Genomic DNA, 21,350 nt, shown 5'->3' on the forward strand with positions numbered 1-21,350 from the left:
CTGATTCGCCCTTGATGGGTGACAGTTTAGTGACCGATGAATGTCCCGGTCGTTCCTCCGGCGTGGCGGTTTTTTTCCCGCCATAAACGCCCATCCCCCGCTCCTCGCCTCCGCCATCTTGGCCGGCCACGCGGCTCGGACGGCTTCTTCGTGGGCCGCCCTTGAGGTTGGAGACATTAATGCCATGAACGCCCTTAATTTGGGCGACGGCACAAGCGGCTAAAGTTAAGCGCCGTTCTTCCCGCGCGGCTCCTTCGCGGAGTTTCGCGCCGGACGCCATTTTGGATGCGCAGCATGTCTCTCCCCCGCTATTGCGAGCGCCGGTTGAGAGTGCGTCTAGGGCTGTTGCCCAGGCTGCGGAAGTGCACAGTCTGGGGGGTTTCTCCCCCGAGTTTGTTTTGCTGCTGCATCAGGCTTTCCTCATGCAAAACGCTGCCCCTGCTCCCTCTTCTGATAAAGAGGTTGAGGTTCCCAGAGGTAAACGCCCTCGGGTTGATTTCCAGGCCTTGGAGGACTTTGTCTCCTCCGATGTAGATGAGGGCAGCGTGTCTGAGGTCTCCCAACGGTCCTTTGCGGATTCCTTGGAGGAGATAGATCCCCGCTCGGATGGAGCGGATGACCCCTCTGCAGCGCGGCTTTTTAGCCCAGAGGATTTGCCCAACCTGTTTTTACAGGCCATGGACACTTTGAAGATTTCCTCTCCGGAGGACGTCTCTCCCTCAGCCCCTGTTGGCTCTGCCATTATGCTGGGGACGAAGCGCCCGCCTAGATCCTTCCACGTGCATGATGCCATGCACACCTTAATTGCGGCTCAGTGGGATGTCCCGGAAACGAGCCTTAAAGTGGCTAGGGCTATGTCCCGCCTCTATCCTTTGGCTGTGAGTGAACGTGAGGCCTATCTGTGGCCTACCGTGGATTCTTTAATCACTGCGGTGACTAAGAAAACGGCGTTGCCGGTGGAAGGTGGCACGGCCCTAAAGGACGCCCAAGACAGAAGATTGGAGGCGGCCTTAAGGTCGTCCTTTGAGGCAGCTGCTTTAAGTTTGCAGGCCTCAGTTTGCGGCTCCTATGTGGCCAGGGCGTGCCTGACTATGGTGCAGCGGGCTTCCCCCTCGGATCTTTCCTTGAGGGCTGATTGGCCGGCCCTGGAATCGGGCTTAGCCTATTTGGCAGACTTGCTGTATGATGTCTTGAGAGCCTCAGCTAAAGGCATGGCTCAGACAGTCTCTGCGCGGCGGTGGCTTTGGCTGAAACATTGGTCTGCTGACCACGCCTCTAAATCCCGCCTGGCTAGATTGCCTTTTAAAGGCAAGCTGCTCTTTGGGGTCGAGCTGGACAAAATCGTGACCGATCTCGGCACGTCTAAGGGCAAGAAATTACCAGAGGTCAGGGCTCGGGCTAGTACTCGTCCCGGTACCTCCAGAGGACGGTTGCTGGAAGCCCGTCGGTACCGCCCGGGCAAGTCGGGTTCCTCTGCCCCCTCTTCCTTCAAGAGGAATTTCTCCCCCAAGCAGCATTCCTTTCGCAGAGACCGCCGTCCCGGAGGTGCTCCCTCCGGTCCTCCTCCAGGGTCTCGTACCCAATGACGGGGCCTTGGTCCACGCCCCAGTGCAGATTGGAGGACGGCTGTCCTCGTTTCTGGGCGAGTGGACCACTATAACTTCAGACGCGTGGGTGCTGGAAGTCATCAGAGACGGCTACAAGCTAGAGTTCTGCCAACCCTTAAGAGACGGGTTTGTACTCTCTCCCTGCAAGTCTCCGGTCAAGCTGTGGCAGTGCAGCAGACCTTGGACAACCTGATCCGCCTGGGTGCGGTCGTTCCGGTGCCAAAAAATCAGATTGGCAAGGGACGTTACTCCATTTACTTTGTGGTTCCAAAGAAAGGAGGTTCTGTCCGGCCTATCCTCGACCTCAAAGGGGTCAATCGGGCCTGGAAAGTGAGGCACTTTCGCATGGAGACTCTCCGCTCTGTTATAGCGGCAGTGAAGGCAGGAGAGTTCTTGGCTTCCTTGGACATCAAGGAAGCGTACCTGCATATTCCCATCTGGCCTCCTCTCCAACGCTTTCTGCGTTTTACAGTCCTGAGACGACACTTCCAGTTCAGAGCCCTCCCTTTCGGGTTGGCTACTGCTCCGCGGACCTTTTCCAAAGTAATGGGGGTCATAGCGGCCTTCCTGCTAAAGGAAGGAGTACAAGTCCATCCTTATCTGGACGACTGGTTGATCCGAGCCCCCTCTTATGCAGAGTGCGGCAAAGCTATGGACCGGGTAGTTGCTCTGGTGAGCTCCCTGGGATGGATCATCAACTGGAAGAAGAGCCAGCTGCGCCCGACTCAGTCCCTGGAGTATCTGGGAGTTCGATTCGACACCCAAGTGGGCAGAGTGTTCCTGCCAGACAATCGGATTGTCAAGCTTCAGGCTCAGGTGGACTAGTTCCTAGTAGCCTCTCCTATTCGGGCTTGGGACTACGTGCAGCTGTTGGGCTCTATGACGGCCACGATGGAAGTAGTGCCCTGGGCCAGGGCTCATATGAGACCACTACAGCTATCTCTGCTGCTGCGCTGGACTCCGATGTCGGAGGATTATGCTGTGCGCCTTCCCATGGACCCAGCGGTGCGCAAGGCGCTGAGCTGGTGGACGCAGGCAGACAAGTTGTCTGCAGGATTGCCTCTGGTGACCCCGGAGTGGATTGTCGTCACGACAGACGCCTCTTTGATGGGCTGGGGAGCCCACTGCTTGGGAAGGACAGCGCAGGGGCTCTAGTCTCCTGCAGAGGCAAGTGGTCTATCAACCTCCTGGAACTCAGAGCCATTCGGTTGGTGTTATTGGAGTTCATCCCGGTACTGGTGTTGTAGCCTGTACGGGTCCTGTCGGACAATGCCACGGCTGTGGCCTATATCAACCGCCAGGGAGGTACCAAGAGCGCCCCTCTAGCCAAGGAGGCTATGAGTCTTTGCCAGTGGGCGGAAGCGAACCTGGAGCAGCTTTCAGCGGCCCACATTGCCGGAGTCATGAATGTCAAGGCGGACTTTCTCAGTCGCCATACCTTGGAGCCCGGAGAGTGGCAACTATCTGCTCAGGCGTTCTTGGACATCACGAAGCGCTGGGGCCAGCCGAGCCTAGATCTGATGGCGTCATCGGCCAATTGCCAAGTGCCGCGCTTTTTCAGCAGAGGACGGGACCCTCGATCCCTGGGAGTAGATGCTCTTCTCCAACAGTGGCCGACACAAGAGCTCCTCTATGTGTTCCCGCCCTGGCCCATGTTGGGCAGGGTGCTAGACTGGGTGGCAAAGCATCCCGGCAGGGTAATCCTGGTGGGTCCGGATTGGCCCAGACGTCCCTGGTATGCGGACTTGATCAGGCTCTCAGTCGACGATCCTCTGCGGCTGTCAGTGGAGCAGGGCCGGTTACATCAGGGTCCCGTGGTGATGGAGGATCCCTCTCCCTTTGGTCTTACGGCCTGGCTATTGAGCGGCAGCGTCTGAGGAAGAAGGGCTTCTCAGACAAGGTCTTCGCCACTATGCTGAGAGCGAGGAAACGCTCCACTTCTACTGCTTACGCCAGGGTTTGGCGTATCTTTGCAGCATGGTGTGAAGCAGGCTCACTTTCTCCCTTCACTGCTCCAATTTCTTCAGTGTTGGCGTTCCTGCAAGAAGGTCTGGAGAAAGGCCTGTCGCTCAGTTCCCTTAAAGTCCAGGTAGCGGCTCTGGCTTGCTTCAGGGGCCGCCTGAAGGGTGCTTCCCTGGCTTCGCAGCCAGATGTGGTGCGCTTTCTCAAGGGAGTTAATCACCTGCGCCCTCCTCTGCACTCAGTGGTGCCTGCGTGGAATCTCAACCTGGTGCTAAGAGCATTGCAGAAGCCGCCTTTTGAACCCTTGTCGAGGGCATCTCTGAAAGACCTGACGTTGAAAGCAGTCTTTTTGGTGGCTATCACTTCAGCCAGAAGAGTTTCCGAGCTCCAGGCGCTCTCATGTCGAGAGCCTTTTCTGCAGTTCACTGAGGCAGGAGTGACTATTCGCACAGTGCCTTCCTTCCTGCCCAAGATTGTTTCTCGCTTCCATGTGAATCAGCAGCTCTGTCTCCCTTCCTTTCGTAGGGAGGACTACCCAGAGGAGTACTCTGCTCTTAAATATCTGGATGTGAGACGAGTCATCTTCAGATACTTGGAAGTGACCAATGATTTCCGGAAATCGGATCATCTGTTTGTCCTGTTTGCAGGTCCTCGTAAGGGTCTGCAGGCTGCTAAGCCTACAGTGGCAAGATGGGTCAAGGAAGCCATTGCAGCGGCTTATGTGGCCGCGGGGAAGGTGCCGCCTATCCAGCTGAAGGCTCACTCCACGAGAGCTCAGGCGGCCTCGATGGCAGAGGCCGGATCCGTCTCCTTGGAAGAGATATGCAAGGCGGCAACTTGGGCTTCGGCTCATACATTCTCCAAGCATTACCGTTTGACTGTGGCTGCACGGGCGGAGGCCCGGTTTGGAGCTTCAGTGTTGAGGTCAGGGATTTCAATGTCCCGCCCTGGGTGAGTACTGCTTCGGTACATCCCACCAGTCTATGGATTGATCAGCTTGATGATATGGAAGGTAAAATTATGTATAATCATACCTGATAATTTTCTTTCCATTAATCATAGCTGATCAATCCATAGCCCCTCCCAGATATCTGTTCTGTTTTTATTCTGGTTGCATTTCAGGTTCAAGTTTAGTCTTCAGTTATTTCAGAAAGACTTCGTGTTCAAGTTCTTTCACTTGGATTCTTCAAGAGTTGAGACGAGTTTGTGTTACAGTGAGCTGCTGCATTCCTCTCCCCTCCGTTTTACGGGGCTGGATTGAGACATAAATTCTGCCGGCACTCCCTCCCGCTTCGTGCGGCTGTAGGGCAGCTTTGTACCCCTCCCGCTTCGGCGGTGTTAGGGTCAGTCAGCTCCTCCCGCGGTTGCGGTTGCAGGATAAGCCAGATCCCCCCGCATCGGCGGGTGTGGTGTCCCTCCCCCGCTCCGCGGGGATGAGCTGGACGGATTCCCCTCCCCCACTTGTGTGGGGATGAGCTGGGTTAATTCCCCTCCCCCGTTTCGGCGGTGGTGAGCTGGGCAGAGTGTCCCTTCGTGGGTGTAATTCTCTAAGTGCTGAGTCCTGCGGATGGAGCTTTGATATCGACATACTGAGGAGTTTCCGGCAGCACATGACCACATATAGGGAGGCAAAAGTTTGCTCTCTATCTCCACCTGCTGGTAGATGGACACAACCCACCAGTCTATGGATTGATCAGCTATGATTAATGGAAAGAAAATTATCAGGTATGATTATACATAATTTTACCATACTGTATTGACCTGAGGACGGAGGTTTTGGCCTCTGAAAGCTAAATGTATTAGTCCAATAAAATGGTATTATTTTATTTTCTATATTTGTTTTATTTCTATTTGTTAATTTGTAAAGTGGTGATTGGTATTTGTTAGTTTTTTTTTCAAATTTACATTTGTTGTCTTTATATTTTGCACAGTACTAGGGGACATTTTCTGTTTCTGTAGTGTTGTATTGTATGCAAAGTCTGGCATCTTGGGGTTCAGTTTAATTTTTGTCTAAATAGAAAGTTTAAATATTACTACTTATTCTATAGTGGATTAGGGTGTATCTGTGTTTGTGAAAAAGACATGGTTTTCAGTTGACATTGACTGTGCAGGATCGACAAGTCCTGGAGCTGGGGGCCTTGGAGCTCGGAGGGAGGGGTGGCCGGCTCTGGAGCTAGGGTGGGGGTACCGAAGATCCGGCCGTCGACGGCATCGGTGTCGACGGCCGGATCTTCGGTACCGATGTCCACGAAATCGGCACCGACCCCAGGAGCACAGGTCCCGTTGGCCCGCCGGTCTTCCGGAGATGGCAGGGGTGAGCGGCCGCGTGGGCAATCGGCCCCGGTCACTTCCTCTACCCAGGGCCCTCGGGACCGAACCCTGTCGGACCCGATCCCTCGAGGCCGAGGGGGATCTACCTCCTCCTCTTCGGGAGCGCCGATGACGGGCGCCGAAAAAAGACAAAAAAGCACCGTCATCGGTCGCCCACGGCGCATGTGGCTACCGGCTCCAGAGATGAATCGACTCCGAGGAAGCGGCAGCGCCGGGAGGAGCATTCTCCCTCGGTGGTAGAGGTATCGTTACATCAGGGCACCAGCACTTTGGTGCCGTCTCCTGGACCCGAACAGCTTCCGGCACCGACACCTCTACCGGCCCCCTCGCCTTTCCCGACAGCGGGCCTGGACGAGTGCTTCCGAGCCATCCTTCCGGGGATCCTGGAAGGGCTGATGCGCCAGACTGTGCCGGCACCGGGGGTGCTTGCGCCTTCGGCGCCGTTGACGGAGGCGCTGGCGTGCTCTAGCCCGGTGCCGAGGCCTTCGACGCCGCTTGCGGTGCTGGTCTCGACCGCCACACAGGTGGGACAACGTCGATGGAGGGAGCTTCAACCCCGTCGGCGCGGGAGTCCACCGCTCGACGACGCCACCGAGGACTCTGTGCCTCGAAGTCGAGCCAGGCCCGGTTGAGGTCTGAGCTACAGGAGCTCATGTCCGACACCGAGGAAGAGGCCTCGTGGGGGGAGGAGGAGGACCCCAGATATTTCTCCTCAGAGGAGTCTGTGGGCCTTCCCTCCGACCCCACTCCTTCACCAGAGAGGAAGCTCTCGCCACCTGAGAGCCTCTCTTTTGCCTCCTTCGTCAGGGACATGTCTATTTGCATTCCCTTTCCCGTGGTCTCTGTGGATGAGCCGAGGGCCGAGATGCTCAAGGTCCTCGACTATCCATCACCACCTAGAGAGTCCTCCACGGTACCGTTGCACAATGTCCTCAAGGAGACACTGTTTCGGAACTGGTTGAGACCTTTATCTAATCCCACCATCCCCAAGAAAGCAGAGTCCCAATACAGGATCCACTCAGACCCAGAGTTAATGTGGCCTCAATTGCCTCATGACTCGGCTATGTTCCCTGGATTTAAAGGACGCATACACTCACATCCCGATACTGCCAGCTCACAGACAGTATCTCAGATTCCGCCTGGGGACACGGCACTTTCAGTATTGTGTGCTGCCCTTTGGGCTCGCCTCTGCCCCACGGGTGTTCACGAAGTGCCTCGTGGTGGTCGCGGCGTATCTACGCAAACTGGGAGTGCACGTGTTCCCATATCTCGACGATTGACTGGTCAAGAACACCTCGGAGGCAGGAGCTCTCCGGTCCATGCAGTGCACTATTCACCTCCTGGAGCTGCTGGGGTTTGTGATAAATTACCCAAAGTCCCATCTCCAGCCAGTCCAATCTCTGGAATTCATAGGAGCTCTGCTGAATTCTCAGATGGCTCAGGCCTTTCTTCCCAAAGCGAGGGCCCACAACCTCCTGTCCCTCGTTTCCCAGACCAGAGCGTCTCAGCAGGTCACAGCTCGGCAGATGTTGAGACTCCTAGGTCATATGGCCTCCACAGTTCATGTGACTCCCATGGCTCGTCTTCACATGAGATCAGCTCAATGGACCCTAGCTTCCCAGTGGTGCCAGGCCACCGGGAATCTAGAAGATGTCATCCGCCTCTCCATCAGTTGCCGCACTTCACTGCACTGGTGGACCATTCGGACCAATTTGACCCTGGGACGCCCATTCCAAATTCCACAGCCCACGAAAGTGCTGACGACGGATGCATCTCGCCTGGGGTGGGGAGCTCATGTCGATGGGTTTCACACCCAGGGACGGTGGTCCCTCCAGGAAAAAGATCTTCAGATCAACCTCCTGGAGCTCCGAGCGGTCTGGAACGCACTGAAGGCTTTCAGAGATCGGAATCCTGTCAAATTATCCAAATTCGGACAGACAATCAGGTTGCAATGTATTACATCAACAAGCAGGGGGGCACCGGATCTCGCCCCCTGTGTCAGGAAGCCGTCAGGATGTGGCGTTGGGCCTGCCAGTTCGGCATGCTTCTCCAAGCCACGTACCTGGCAGGTGTAAACAACAGTCTGGCCGACAGACTGAGCAGAGTCATGCAACCGCACGAGTGGTCGCTCCATTCCAGAGTGGTACGCAAGATCTTCCGAGAGTGGGGCACCCCCTCGGTGGACCTTTTCGCCTCTCAGACCAACCACAAGCTGCCTCTGTTCTGTTCCAGACTACAGGCACACGGCAGGCTAGCGTCGGATGCCTTTCTCCTCCATTGGGCCTCCTGTATGCTTATCCTCCCATACCTTTGGTGGGGAAGACCTTACTGAAGCTCAAGCAAGACCACGGCACCATGATTCTGATAGCGCCTTTTTGGCCCCGCCAGATCTGGTTCCCTCTTCTTCTGGAGTTGTCCTCCGAAGAACCGTGGAGATTGGACTGTTTTCCGACTCATTTCGCAGAACGACGGAGCGCTTCTGCACCCCAACCTTCAGTCTCTGGCTCTCACGGCCTGGATGTTGAGGGCGTAGACTTCGCTTCGTTGGGTCTGTCTGAGGGTGTCTCCCGTGTCTTGCTTGCCTCTAGGAAGGATTCCACTAAAAAGAGTTACTTTTTCAAGTGGAGGAGGTTTGTCGTTTGGTGTGAGAGCAAGGCCCTAGAACCTCGTTCTTGTCCTGCACAGAACCTGCTTGAATACCGTCTGCACTTATCAGAGTCTGGCCTCAAGACCAACTCAGTAAGGAATCACCTTAGTGCGATTAGTGCTTACCATCTTCGTGTAGAGGGTAAAGCCATCTCTGGAGAGCCTTTAGTCGTTCGATTCATGAGAGGCTTGCTTTTGTCAAAGCCCCCTGTCAAGCCTCCTGCAGTGTCATGGGATCTCAACGTCGTCCTCTCCCAGCTGATGAAACCTCCTTTTGAGCCACTGAATTCATGCCATCTGAAGTACTTGACCTGGAAGGTCATTTTCTTGGTGGCAGTTACTTCAGCTCGTAGGGTCAGTGAGCTTCAAGCCCTAGTAGCTCATGCTCCGTATACAAAATTTCATCATAACAGAGTAGTGCTCCGCACTCACCCTAAGTTCCTGCCAAAGGTGGTGTCGGAGTTCCATCTTAACCAGTCAATTGTCTTGCCAACATTCTTTCCCAGACCGCATACCCGCCCTGCTGAACGTCAGTTGCACACATTGGACTGCAAGCGAGCGTTGGCCTTCTATTTGGAGCGGACACAGCCCCACAGACAGTCCACCCAATTGTTTTTCTTTCGACCCCAATAGGAAAGGGGTCGCTGTCGGGAAACGCACCATCTCCAATTGGCTAGAAGATAGCATTTCCTTCACTTATGCCCAGGCTGGGCTGACTCTTGAGGGTCATGTCACGGCTCATAGTGTCGGAGCCATGGCAGTGTCGGTGGCCCACTTGAAGTCAGCCACTATTGAAGAGATTTGCAAGGCTGCGACGTGGTCATCTGTCCACACATTCACATCACATTACTGCCTCCAGCAGGATACCCGATGCGACAGTCGGTTCGGGCAGTCGGTGCTGCAGAATCTGTTTGGGGTTTAAATCCAACTCCACCCTCCAGGACCCGAATTTATTCTGGTCAGGCTGAACTCTCAGTTAGTTGTTCTTCGTAGGTCAATTTCTGTTATGCCCTCGCCGTTGCAAGGTTCAATTGACCTGGGTTCTTGTTTTGAGTGAGCCTGCGAGCTAGGGATACCCCAGTCGTGAGAACAAGCAGCCTGCTTGTCCTCGGAGAAAGCGAATGATACATACCTGTAGCAGGTGTTCTCCGAGGACAGCAGGCTGATTGTTCTCACCTACCCTCCCTCCTCCCCTTTGGAGTTGCGTTTTTTTCCTCATTCCTTTGCTTGTCATTCAACTGAGCGGGAACGGTCGCGCACGGGCGGGAAGACGGCCGCGCATACGCGGTGGGCGTGCCCTGCGTGCAGGACCGCCCGCAAAGTTTTTGTTCCGGTTGGTGGGGGCTGCCGTGGACGTCAACCCAGTCGTGAGAACAATCAGCCTTCTGTCCTCGGAGAACACCTGCTACAGGTATGTATCATTCGCTATATTGCATATCACAGGAAGCAGTTGATTTTCCCAAGTCCATTTTAATAATCATTTATTGATTTTTTAAACTCTTGCAACAAATTCCAGAGCTTAATTACATATTGAGTGAAGAAATATTTTCTCCAATTTGCTTTAAATTTACTACTTACTAGCTTCATTGAGTGCATCTTTGCCCTTGTATTTTGGAATGAGTAACCAAGTGATTCATGTCTACCCATTCCACTCCACTCAGGATTTTATAGACGTTTCTTCTCCAAGCTGAAGAGCTCTAGCTTTTTTAGCCATTCCTTGTAGGGAAGTCATCTCATTCCATCCCTTTTATCATTTTCATTGCCCTTCTCTGTACCTTTTCTAATTCCACTATGTCTCTTTTGAGATGCTGTGACCAGAATTGTATACAATATTTAAGGTATGGTCACACCATGGAGCGATACAAAGGTATAATAATCTGTTCTCTATTCCTTTCCTAATAATTTGTAACATTCTGTTTGCTTTCTTAGCCTCTACTGCACACTGAGCAGAGAGTTTCAATGACATCTAAATCCCTTTCCTGGGCGTTGACTCCTAATGTGGAACCTTGCATTACATAGCTATAGTTTGGGTTTGTTTTTCCCTACATGCATCAGTTTGCACGTGGTCACATTAAACCTCATCAATATTTTGACAAATGCCTTCTGAAAATCAGATAGTCAATATCAACCGGTTCACCTTTATCCATGTTTAGTCATCCCTTCAAATAAATGTAGCAGATTGGTGAAGCAAGATTTCTTTTGGCTAAATCCATGTTGGTTTTTCTTCTTTAATACTTTTACTAATTTTAACGCTTATATTGGGTTGTGAGCAAATGTTAGTTCTCTGTCTCTCCAAATTATGGGGATTCCTTTACCATCCATTTTGTGAGTAGTTAAATCTTGTACAAGTACTTTGATGGTGGAGTGAGTTCCTAATTCTTTGGACAGACTACATAAGGTCTAGACATTAAAAGATATTTGAGTTATGGAAGATACATAAGAGTTATTGGATTTATTACTGAAGATACATAAGATGTTTGATATAGTGTAGAAACAGTTAGAGTTCAGGGACTGATGCTCTGCGGGGCTTCCACTCGCTGAGGGTCAAATTCTTGTGTTGTCCCTATGGTAGGTGACAGTGCCTAGTTAGGGATTGTTAGGGGTTTAGATACAGCTAGGGGATTAACACAAACATAGTTTTAGGGACATGTAAATACTTGGATACAGCTTAGGTACTAACCCAGATCTAGTTAGAAATAGTGTAGGGAATTTAGTATTAAAGAAGAAAGTCTGAAGAGTAGGGATTATACATATTGTACACTCTAGTCAAGAGCCCCATAAACGCATCATTGACCTATACACATTATACACACCCCCAGTTAACGTTCCTAAGTGTTCTAGACTCAGAAATCCAGGATATACCCTGCCAGAATTAGGACAGGCACCCTCCCGACTAATCTCTAGATCAGTAGTTAAACCCCAACAACTGATTGACACCAGCTACAAGTATATCCAAGGGGGCCAGATATGCCAGCTACGCAAAACCAAACACCTCACTAGAGGACACCTTATATTTCAAAAAATAAACAACCTCGAATTACAATCTTAGCAAGTATATACATTCATATCTTCAAGTTATACAACAACTCAACGTCCAGATCCATTCTCATATTTTTGAACCTTCTCAATTCCCCCCCCCCCCCCCCCCCCCCCCCGCTTTTATCTCATATTGGTTCTCTACATAAACATCAAAACCTTTACCCCCTATATTCATAGTTTGTTAAGGATTAGGCTTCTCCCCTGATGTGATAACTTGGCTAAATAAGGATTCCACAGCTTCAAAAATCGGGTTTTACGTTTAAATGAGCCTCTAACCTCTTGTGCTTCCCATGTAAGTACTTGATGTATTTGGTTACGCCAATGCCAGAATTCTGGTGCATCCGATGAAGTCCACTGTTGCATTATACATTTTCTTGCAATCAAACATAACTTACGGCACAACAGCACCTCTCCTGCTTTGAGCCTCCCAAAGGAACCTGGGCAATCAAGCACCACTTGAATGGGTGTCCCCTGAACATGGTTTGACGTCAAAAGGGAGAGGAAGGCTGTCACCCTCCTCCAAAAACATCTTATAACCAGACATTCCCAGAGCCCATGGTATAGAGAATTATCAGCAGCTTTACACTTCAGGCAGGTAGGTGTTTCAATTCCCCCCGCCCGAAATAGCTGGACCTGCGAAAAGTAGGCCCTGTGAACAATTCTATATGCACATTCTCGATAACCTGCCCCGCTAATTAATTGGGGAATACCCTTAAGATGAGCTGCAATATCCCAACAAGCAAGATCACATCCCACGTCCAACTCCCATCTTCTCTTAAGCTGGGACAGCTCCTTCCCAGGTGCCAATGTCCAAATTTTCTGCTGTAGCTTGGATATGGCTGGCGCTTCCTCTGAAATTTCTGTTAATAAATCCTGTATTTTCTCTCCCAATTTAAACTTAAGTGCTTCTTTGTCGAGAGAGTGAACATAGTGTTTCAGCTGATAGTAAGCAAAATTATCTCCCCAGCGAATTGATTCCCGCGGAATCAGCATGTCCAGAGCTCTAGGCACCCCTATTTGATCTACCACTGTTCCCAAGTTATGGAGACCCTGAGCCTCCCACCGCCTGAACACCAAATTCTCTTGTCCAGGTCTAAACATTGGATTCCCCCTTATCGTTAGAAGTTCTGTTACCCTCGGGTCACCTCCCGGTTGTTTACCCAGGAATCTCCACGCTTCCCTTACGGGGCTCAGCAATACTGATTTTCTCATCAACTGAGGCAAAGACTTGTTATCCCCTTGCAATAATGACACCAGCTGATATGGTTTAAATAGCTCTTTTTCTATTTCCAAAGGTGTGTGATAATCCGAGTTATAGATCCAATCACGAACATGTCTCAAATTGCATGCCAGATTATAATATTTAATATTGGACAAGCCTATTCCTCCCTGATTCCACCCCCCCAGTAATAATGACATTCGCACCTTTGCCTTCTTATATGCCCAACAGAACTTCGTCACTATACGGTAAAACATCCTTATATCTTTCTGTAACAACTGTAAAGGCAAAGTTTGCATTACATATAACCACCTGGGGAGAATTACCATGCGAATTAGACATATGCGCCCTGATAATGACAATGTCAATTCTTTCCAGGCTTCCAGTTGGTGTTTTGTTTTGTCTAACAGCCACTGCACATTTGTTCTATAAAGCCCCTTTGTCCTTGGTGTTAAATAAATGCCCAGGTAGCGAAATGATAGTGGGGATGGGACGACTTTCCTATGAAGAGAGGCTGAGAAGGCTAGGGCTTTTCAGCTTGGAGAAGAGACGGCTGAGGGGAGATATGATAGAAGTGTATAAAATAATGAGTGGAATGGATCGGGTGGATGTGAAGCGACTGTTCACGCTATCCAAAAATACTAGGACTAGAGGGCATGAGTTGAAGCTACAGTGTGGTAAATTTAAAACGAATCGGAGAAAATTTTTCTTCACCCAACGTGTAATTAGACTCTGGAATTCGTTGCCGGAGAACGTGGTACGGGCGGTTAGCTTGACGGATTAAAAAGGGGTTAGATAGATTCCTAAAGGACAAGTCCATAGACCGCTATTAAATGGACTTGGAAAAATTCCGCATTTTTAGGTATAACTTGTCTGGAATGTTTTTACGTTTGGGGAGCGTGCCAGGTGCCCTTGACCTGGATTGGCCACTGTCGGTGACAGGATGCTGGGCTAGATGGACCTTTGGTCTTTCCCAGTATGGCACTACTTATGTACTTATGCACCCATTTCAGTGGAAATTGTCCCCTCCATGTTCTACGAGTATCTGCTGTTATGGCCATCGCTTCCGACTTGTCGTAGTTCAATTTGAACCCAGAGTATACCCCAAATTCTGAAAAAACTTCCAGAAGATCACCTAATGACTCCTGTGGGTTTGTTAACAATACCAACAAATCATCAGCGAAAGCCGCTACCTTAAATTCCTGTTCTCCAAGCCGCACTCCCCTAATTGTGGAACATTGATTTATATCTCGGATTAATGGGTCCATATATAATGTGAAGAGTAAGGGCGACAGCGGACATCCCTGCCGAGTCCCTCTCTTAATTTCAAATTCCTCAGAAAACATTCCATTCACCCACATCTTAGCTTTTGGTGATTCGTACAATGCCGCTATCGCCCTCACAAACCAGCCTTGGATCCCGTATTTGTCCAAGATAGAGAACAGAAAAGGCCACTCCACCCGATCGAATGCCTTTTCGGCATCGAAGCTAATCATAATAGATGATTCACCCCCAACCTCCAGGCGTTCCAGGGATGCTAGAATACACCTAAGATTTCGTGCCACTGATCTTCCCTGAACAAACCCCACCTGAGCTTCGTGGATAATGCCTGGGAGAACACGTCGTAGTCTATTCGCCAATATCTTAGCAAATAATTTTACTTCTTGGTTGAGAAGCGAAATAGGTCTATACGAGGTTACTAAGGTGTGATCCCTTTTAGGTTTGGGCAAAACTATTATCTGGGCCTGGTTAAGGTGTCCCGGCAAATGATCTTGGTCTACCCAGGCATTAAATGCCTGAGTTAAAGACGGTACTATCGAGTCACCCAGCAGTTTGTAAAATTCTGCTTTAAATCCGTCTGGGCCCGGAGATTTACCCAATTTACTGCACCCTATTGCCCAGCTTACTTCATCACAACTAATAGGCGCGTTCAGAATTTTTCGTTCTGTCAGTTGAATTTTAGGGGTTAAGACATTATCCAGATAAAGCTCTGCGCTTAGACCTCTCTCTTCTCCCGAGCCATACAGTGATTGAAAAAAATTTTGAAAAACTTCTCTTATCTCTTTATCTGTGTGGAGTAATCTTCCCCCCTCATTCCTAATAGTTAAAATGTGTCTAGAAGATCGTTTAGCTGCTATTAGCCTTGCCAGCATCTTACCACCTTTGTTTCCTTGTTTATAAAGTTGAAATTTATAATACATTTGTGATTTTACCGCCCGGTCATGGAGTAAGGCGTTCAGAGTTGTCTGGACTGCTAGGATGTCTTGTCTAATTTTGGGGGTTGGTTTTTTCCCAAATTGTTTTCGTAAGCTCAATAATTTTTTCTCCAAGCGTATGATTTCTTTATCCCTGACTTTCTTATAATGGCTTACATAACTTATAATGTCTCCTCGCAGTACTGCTTTCCCAGCCTCCCAAAATAGTACTGAACTATCTTTTGCCCCTTCATTGAAGTGTGAATATTCTTCCCACTTACTCACTAAGAACTCCTTAAATTTCCCAACATTATATAGATAGCTAGGGAAAGACCAGTTTTTTTGCACCCCCTCTTGACTCCCCAAGTTCCAGGTCAACCAGACCGTCGCGTGGTCTGAGATTATACAGGGGCCTATCTCAGCTTCTCCTACGTCCGAAAAGAGCTCTCTCGAGATTAACAGATAATCGATCCTGGAATGAGTACCATGAGCCCTGGACTGATGAGTATATTCCTTTTCCAAAGGATGTAGTACTCGCCAAACGTCTATAAGGTTAAGTATAGAACAAAAGTCTGGCAAGCCCTTCAATGTTTGTGTCCCTCGGCCCTGCATAGGATTAGACCTATCCAATTGCATATCCCATGTCATATTAAAATCACCCCCTAGCACCAACGGGACAGGGTCTACCTGGGTTAGTATTGATATTAATTTCTTATAAAATTTGAGGTCAAGTTGATTAGGGGCGTATATACTTCCCAGATTCACCTGCTTTCTGGCTATTACCGCCTTACAGAAAATAAAACGACCGTCTGGGTCTTTTATGATGTTCGTGAGTTGCATTGCCACCCCCTTTCGGATGAGAATTGCCACTCCTCCTTTACGTCCCACTGCTGCCGAAGATATACATTCCCCTACCCACCACTTCGCCAACTTGGCATGTTCACTCTCTGACAAATGTGTTTCTTGTAAAAATACTATATCAGCTCTGATTCGTTGTAAGTAATGCAATATTTTTGATCTTTTTATGGGGGAGTGAATACCTCCCACATTCCATGTGATTATCTTAGTCATTTTTCTTTGCTTTTATTGTATATTGTCCACCAGATAATTACCCTATTGTCTGAGAGGAGCCAGCCCAGCCTCTGACCCCCCTTGTGTAGACCAATAGTTCTCATCCAAGCCCACACATCGTTTTGAGTGGTTATCCAAAGTAATTGAGCCCTCATCCTTAATGTTAATGCCCATACGCTTATTTCCCCTCCCCCCTGTGTCCCTCCCTTCCCTATCCCTTTCCCCTCTAACCCACCCAATACCATCTTCCCGAACCCCTTCTTACCCCCAAGATCCCTCCCTAGGATCGAGTCACTTTGTACGCTACCCCCTCAATCTCAAATCAGGCCTATTAACATAATTGTTTTACAGGTTTTATTAATATCCCTTATGATATCTTATTTATTTAACCCTGCCCCTTTCCATTTCTCCAATACCCTCCCACCTTAACGTTCAACTTCTATTCCCCCCTATTAAACCCCCCATTTAAAAGAACAAGTAATAATAAGCATATCAAACAAACATGAATTCTTTCAATCATATATATAGTCTATATAAGGAGATGAATAATTCTTCTTATCACCAGTCCCCTCATATCAACAAGTAGGTCCAAATTTCAGCCATACTTCTTTATTCCTTCTGGTTGTAAGTCTCCACATTCAACTGCACACAGAAAGAAAAAAGGGAAGAAAATATACACCAAATCAAACCTTCTTCCACGCTCCTTTCGCGTATATCAGGTAACCTTTGTTTCCTTATTACTGCTTCCAATCAGGAGCTCAGCGATTAGGATCCAACTGCCGCACAAATTGCTGCGCATCTTCAACGGATGAGTATGTGTTCGTTGATGATTGATAAGTAATCCGCAGTTTTGCCGGGTACATCAATGCAAACCTAATTTTTCTTTTCACCAACTCAGCGCAAATCGGCGAAAATAATTTCCTTTGCGCCGACACCCCCGCCGAATAATCCTGGAAACATAGGATTTTTTGAGTTCCACAAATCAACTCTTTCCCAGAGCGCAGAGCTTGTAGTATCGCCGTTTTGTACGCAAAATTAAGGATTTTGCAGATGACCACTCTGGGCCTTGTGGAGTTCGCCTGCTTTATGCCCAACCGGTGGGCCCGTTCGATTCTCAAGGGGCCCAGCTCCATCGGCAGCTCCAGCTCCTTGTTCAGCCACACTTCCAGGTATCTTTTCAAATCATGATCTCCTTGATTTTCTGGTATGCCTACCAGCCTTAAGTTGTTTCTTCTGGATCTGTTCTCCAGATCCTCGATTTTATCAGCATAAGAGTCCACCAGTTTTTGTAATTTTGTTTGAGCCTCCTCGACTTTCTCCATGCGGTCTTCTAGTTCGCCAGTCCGGCGCTGGAAATTCGCCATGTCTTCTCCAATCTGTGTAACATTATTATTAAGAGCTTCCAGCTTTGCTGTTAATGAGCCCAATTTTTTCTCCAATATCGTTTCCATAGCAGTGGTAACCTCTTCTACAATTTCGGCGGCCCACGCGGATCCCACCTGAGAAGCCGCTGGGCTCGCCGGGGCCGCCATCTTGTCGTCCGCCAATCTGCTTTTCTCTTTGTCTTTACGCAGATTTTTAGCCGCCATCGCGGAGATGTATGATGTTTAAAGTTGGGGCTTTGCCTCCTGTGGTGGTTCGCCGATTTTCTGGGTAACTGCAGTCACTTTTTCGGGATATTCTATGCTGATTTGGCTATGAGGGAGCAGGAGCGAAGCCGTTAGCGTCCGCTCCTCTGCATAGCGTCACGTGACTCCACTAGAGGACACCTTAAAACAGGTGTATATTCCAAAATCTATATTTTTAGTTACTGTCACCCCAACCATGGTTAACCTGCCTAAGGCAGATATTAGTCCCAATATGGGGTGTTTTACCGCAATCCCAGCCAGTACCAGTAATTGTCAATTGTTCTAACTTATTTCAAGATAAAGATATAGAAATAGAAAAGGTATAGAGTATAGGGAATTGGGAGTAAAAATTTCCCAGCTTTAAATTACAAAATGTAAACAAGGACCTGGCAATAATCTCCAGCCTGTAACAGCAGAGCCTGGCATCATGTCTGTATATTTACGTATATGAGGGACGAACTGTAGGGAATTTATCTATGCCTATGTATATACTCAGAAAGTATTATGATGAAGAACAAATTTACTAACATTTTCTCAGGCACTGGCATCAGTTTTGCTGGTCTATAATTTCCTGGGTCATCTCTGGAACCCTTTTTAAAAACTGGCATTACATTACACTTGATTCTAGACAAATTATAAGTAAAAGATCTGCAGTTTAGTTCTCTCAGTAATCTGGGTTGTATACCATCCAGTCCAAGTGATTTGCTACTCTTATCAAATTGCCTCCACACCTTCCTCGGTGAAGACCTAGGCAAATTTAGTCTCCCTGCTATGGCCTTGTTCTTCTTGAGTGCCTCAATTACCACTCAATCATCTAGTGGTCCAACTGATTCTTTTCCTGGCCACTTGCCTCAAATGTGCCTTTAAAAAACAAAAAAAGGTTATGTGCTTTTGCCTGAAATCAAATCATCTCTTCTCTTTCAAAGGCTACATAAAGGAGAAGTGGTGTCTAAGCCATTGATTGCAAGCTCTGGATCAAGATGGCTGTTGAAGCCACCTACATTTTGACCAATAAAGTTGTCCTGGTTAGGCTGCAAGCCCATTCAGCTAGAGCCAGGGTTACTTTCTGGCCAGAAGCCTGTGCCATTTCCCCAGAGGACATTTGTCAAGCAGCAACTTGGTCCTCTCTTATTCCTTTTGTGAAGTATTACAAACTTAATCTAAAGGCCAGAGCTGACAGTGCTTTGGCAGGATAGTTATGCAGGAAGCCTTGTCTTCCTCCCATCCGGATGTATAAGCTTTGGTACATCCCACTGATGTGGACTGATCTAGCCGGATGATAAGGAAGGTGAAATATATTCTTGCCTGTTAATATCCTTTCCTCGAGTCCTGCTAGGCCAATCCAGCGTCCTGCCCAGAAGACTAGTTGGAAGTACCTACTGACTGCTCTTGGACTTGATGGCCCTGGTCTACTTCTCTTGTCATTGTTTAATTCTGTTTTGGACAGAGGTTTTGGAGGACCCTATGGGGAGACCCTTTTGTGGGCTTTGTTAGATATCACTTTCACTTTGTGCACTGGTCTAGCAGAACTCAAGGAAAAGAAATTAATAGATCAATTTTGCCTTAAAACCTGCTATGTTAATGGATTTTACCGTGTTTTCTGGGAACAAATTGCAGAGTTTAATTACACATTGCGTGAAGAAAGTTTTTCTCTGATTTGTTTTAAATGTACTTCTTAGTAATTACATTGTGTCCCCCCCTAGTCCTTTGGCTAAATAATTATATATAACATAAGAGTCTATAAAATGTACTCATTGTATAGACTGTTTTCTAAGCTGATGAGCCCTAAACCTCTTTAGCCTTTCCTCACAAGGGAGTTCCATCCTGTTTAACATTTTGGTCACCCTTCTTTATACTTTTTATAATACACAAAGTTGGCTATATTAACGAGGCAATTTTATCAGCACAGGAGACTCAAGTAAAAGCTAGTATTGTGTGCCATTGGAGGAACTGTCCTGGCTGTAGGGGAACTGTTGTGGTGCTGGTGGCCATGATGGGACTCTACTCTATTTTTATTTTTAAGGGACTTTTGAGAGAGGTTTGCATTTACTTAAAAGGATACTAAGTAGCAACTGGCTTAGAAGCATTTGTTCTGTCTCCATTTACTGGTAAGGGGGCAAAACTCATTTGTCTGGACTAGTATAGTTGGACTCAAGGAAAGAAGATTAGCAGGTAGAACCAATTTTTTTATTTTCGTGTATTTAGCATGTTCACTGCCAAACCTTCCATCCCCAACAATCAAAAATGTTAATATCTGAAACGGCAAAAACCTTTCTAATCTCTACCTCTTTGCCTTATCTGCAAGTCTCCAGTTATTTCTGTCTGCCTTGGGCACCGAAATGGCTGGCATAAGGAACTAAGAAACTTTCAGGGGGCAGAGGCCATGTTGAAACTGACAGGAACTCTCCTACCTTCCTCTGAGAAGAAATTGGCAACATGGGGACTGATTTTTACAGTTGGTTATCTGATTTAATTTTGATGTGCCTCTTCAGTAGACAGCATTCAAATGTTGAATATTGATAAAATCTGTTTTCTGATCTTTGCTTGTTATTTCCTCTTTCAAGTTGCCTTCTTTCTTATAATAGTCTCCTTGGTGATATTCAGAGTCTTTTCTCTACCCTTAGAAATGGTGCAGAACTATACTGCCAGACTTTTCCTACCTTTTTGTTGTCCTGCTTTTCCCACTGGCTGCTCATTAGGTGCAGTGGTTTGTACATACTCTCACATGTAGCTGTTGCACTAAGCAGGCCTCTTGTTCCCTGTTACTAAAATGAGACTTTTCTGGCATTCTAGATGTGATTTTACTCTTTCCTGTTGGCTAAAAGCCTTTAAACCTGTGTGTCCTGATGCTTAAAATTTATTTCCACTGATAACACTGGGCTTGGAACGGTGGCTCAGAGGAGTGTTCTTGGGTCAGGGGCTGGAGTTGTTGCAGAGGTCAGTTCTAGAGTCCTTCATGATATCCTAGTAGCTTAATTTGGCTCAGTCACTGCTAGAGTCATGCATCAGGGCTCCCTCTGAAACCCTCCAGTGAGTCGGAACTGGGAGATAAAAATAGTACAGGAATAGTCTAATAGTTGAATCAGTGGGCTGAAAACCAGGGAAGCCAAGGTTCAAATCCCACTCCATTGCCTAGATTGTAAGCCCATTTGAGCAGGGAAATACCTACCATGCCTGAATGTAGCGCATTACTGATGAGGTGCTGTTAACTAAATCTAAAAGAGGGTAGGAAGAGCCCCTGAAGTAGTTGTGATTGAAGGCTGATGTTAATGGAGATGGAAGGCCAAAGCAGAGAAAAATTACTGTTCTTCATCAAGAATTAACAACTCTGTTCATTTTCCCCTTTATCCCCTTTTTGGATCTCTTCTTTCAACTTCTGTTGCTCCATTACATCAGAGAAGCAGCCCACCACCTTGTCTGTCCTTCCCCAAATTACCATGTGTATTTGTTCTATGCCAGGCATTGCAAAAGTCCTGTTTTATTGCATGCGGTGTGCCAGGAGGGGGCGCTGTACTGTCTGTTCTCTTGGTGATCTGGGATTAATGTTTTGATCTGTAATAGGACAACTTTTCAGGCCTGCTAACTCATACTGTGCAACCTTGATGCCCAGTGGCATCAAGATGAATTAAGTGCTCTATTGGGTGGGAATTCT

General features: G+C 48.2%; 1 protein-coding gene across 1 annotated transcript in view; it reads left to right on the forward strand.

The window, feature by feature from the left end:
- KIF23 (kinesin family member 23) overlaps positions 1-21,350 on the forward strand; it is a 92,385-nt gene that overhangs the window by 41,529 nt on the left and 29,506 nt on the right. The window lies entirely within an intron of this gene.

This window comes from Microcaecilia unicolor, chromosome 1, assembly GCF_901765095.1.
Source record: "Microcaecilia unicolor chromosome 1, aMicUni1.1, whole genome shotgun sequence".
Lineage (NCBI taxonomy): Eukaryota > Metazoa > Chordata > Amphibia > Gymnophiona > Siphonopidae > Microcaecilia > Microcaecilia unicolor.